This window comes from Lactuca virosa, chromosome 1 (genome assembly GCF_052849685.1).
Source record: "Lactuca virosa cultivar CGN04683 chromosome 1, Lactuca_virosa_CGN04683_v6, whole genome shotgun sequence".
Lineage (NCBI taxonomy): Eukaryota > Viridiplantae > Streptophyta > Magnoliopsida > Asterales > Asteraceae > Lactuca > Lactuca virosa.
In genome coordinates this window covers 41,384,965-41,387,943 of record NC_136426.1, presented here as the reverse complement: position 1 = coordinate 41,387,943, position 2,979 = coordinate 41,384,965, and positions in this window count along the sequence as shown.

Here is a 2,979-nt window from a genome sequence, read left to right as displayed (position 1 = left end):
TCTTAAGTATGCCCAACATACTCCTCCAACCACCTTTTCATTCCAATAAGCCCTTAATCGGTTAAGACAAAGTGCCAAACTCTCGGATAAGATTCTATAAGACTACTTATCACGTAAAGTTGGCAACTTTACGTGCTTGCAGGGAAAAAAGGGACTCAAAAGCTCAATAAGGACTTAACAAAGGTCTTAATGCTTGCATGGACCACAATACATCATAAAGCTTGCATTTTTATGAACCTTGGGACTGAATGGAGCTAAGATCTAGCACCCATTGCTTCTGCAGTAGATCAAAAACCCATCCTTATCACAAAAGACTCCAAAAAGCACAAAATACTCCATGAACTAGATCTAACATATAAGATCATGAAGATAGAAACTTTATACCTCCAAAATGCAGATCAAGATGCAATAATCCTGGATCCAAAAGCTTCAAGTCGCCCCACACTTCTCCAAGAAGTTCCTTCTTCTTCTATGAACAATAAAAATATTGAAATACCACCAAAAGCTCAAAAACCACTCAAATGGGGGCTAGGGTTTCGATTCTAGGGTTTAGAGGGATGGAGTCTGAAGATATTAGGGTTAGGTGATGAGATAAGGAGCTTAACTAGGGTCAAAAACCCTAAAATAGGGTTTGGGTTTGATTGGAGTACGCCCATCGTACTTCTGGTTCACCCAACGTACTCCTTAGAGCATCTGCGATCATACTGCTCAGTATGCCCATCGTACACCATTGTACGTCCCGTATACTGGCCTTAGCCCTAGTACTCCCCGCGCACACATGTGTACGCCCCGCGTACCCGGTTTCACCCAAAAACCACTAAAACTTCCAAAGGCCATAACTTATTCGTTCTAAGTCCATTTCCGCCGATCCTTATATCCACGAAAAGGTAACGAGAAGATCTACACTTCTATCAACTCATACATGCCTTAAAACCTCTCAAAAAATCCAAATTCCATAAAAGCCCGAACCCACACTCTACTGAAATACCCCTAGGCTCCAAAACACAAACTAAACTTCCTGGATCACCCCAATTACCCTACCCACACCCAAATGGGTCTAAATCTCTTTTCCTTAAAGGCCCTAAGACTGATGATACTCGGTCTTCGGGTCACCATCCCGCATTAGGAAACAATTTGGAACAAGGCGTTACAGTGTGAATCCAGACTCAAACTAAGGATCTGCAAAGTTTTCAAAATAAATTCCAAAATAGTTTTCAAAAGTCATTTCCAAAAAAAATTCGAAAGTAACCAAGGAGGAATGCGATGTGTACGATCAACCGGAGCAAGAAGTATACCCCAAGTCACCACATTGTTATTATTATTGATAATTATGATAGAACAACATGCTAGTGATAGGCTAAGGATCTTTAGGAATTTCATAATAGAATTGCTTGATGTATGATGCCTACTAGCCTAGGATAACTTCTTGTATGAAATTGACATCATTACTGTAGTTGCTTAGTGTGTGCATCATAGTTGTACATAACTAAGATTTCTATAGCCTGAGAATGTTTGATTTGGCCTTACTTCCTATTCATTGTCTGGTTGTGGTCTTAGGGTAGAATCAAGTATTCGAATGTCTATGGAATCCAGTGTTATGTATGATTAGCATACACAAATGGCTGCATGGCTGGTGGAAGTTTCATGGATGAGTAGATGTGTGAACAACCGACCAGATGAGGAATGTTTAGCCACTCTTGATAGAGTGAGGATAGGATGTATGCATATCCTAGTTGTTGTACTTATTTTGGGTAGTTTGTGATGATCTTTGAGACAAATAAGGGTAGGTTTGGAAGGTAGTATGGGCCCGTACTACTGGAAGCACATGACCCGTACGCGTAGCAAGGAAATAACAAACCCCAAGGGTTTCATGTGTCTATGATGGAGTTTATTGTATGAATTTTGTCATTTCTGATATATTCTGGTTTATTTTCAGTATGGTATTCACGAGGGGATCAAATTCCGGATTGGGAGCGAGTGGCCAGGATAGGTCATGGTTGACTGAGGATCAGATTTGTGAGATGATTGCTACTGAGGTGGCTAATACCATCTGGAGTTCTATCCCGGAGTTGTTTGGGTCTATTAAGACTGCTATGCTTGAGCTCTTCGATGATCGTTATGATGCACGTTCTGAGGCTACTGTTGCCGCGGGGATTCGAGGGGAGAGAGCTTTCCAGTACCGGAACATCGACAATACGAAGCCCCCAGAGTTTGATAGGGTCAAGGAACCTGTAACACCTGTTCCAAGTATTACTTAATTTAATTAATTTTTAGACTTTTGGGCATGGCCTCGGCGAGTTGGGAGTCCAACTCGACGAGTAGAAACATTTTTATGGACGCGGGTGAAAGAACCCCTTTCTCTAAACTTTACAATATTATTACTCCAAACATGCTACATGCATATTCATAATATAATTTACAGAAGTTCGGATATTTACCAAAAGACTTGATACAAACCAACTATTAAGAATTTGTACAGAGTTTTATATATTACATAACTTCCCAGGAATTTATACACTAAGTACAAAAGTTATAATATAATCTATTCTACATCTTCTAACAGTACATAACTATACTGGATGCTTATCACCTGCAATAATTAAACACTGAGAGGGATAAGCGGGTGACGCTTAGTGAGTTCAATAACAGTTACAATATAACATTATGTCATATATATATATATATATATATATATATATATATATATATATCAATGTGACAGAAACAAAGAGGGATAAAGAACAACAAAGGCAAATGAGTATCATATGACAGGCTTTCCATATCAACGAATAATCTAATTCAAAGATTTACAATCAATGAAATACGACAATTTCAACATGATATACATCAGTAAGACTTCAGCCCACGTGGCACAGAAAATAAACAATTTCTGATTATCATTTTGCTAGAATATACAGGCTTTCAGCCCTACCTAGCCCGATGCCAATACCAAAAGTTATACGAGTCATGCTCTACATG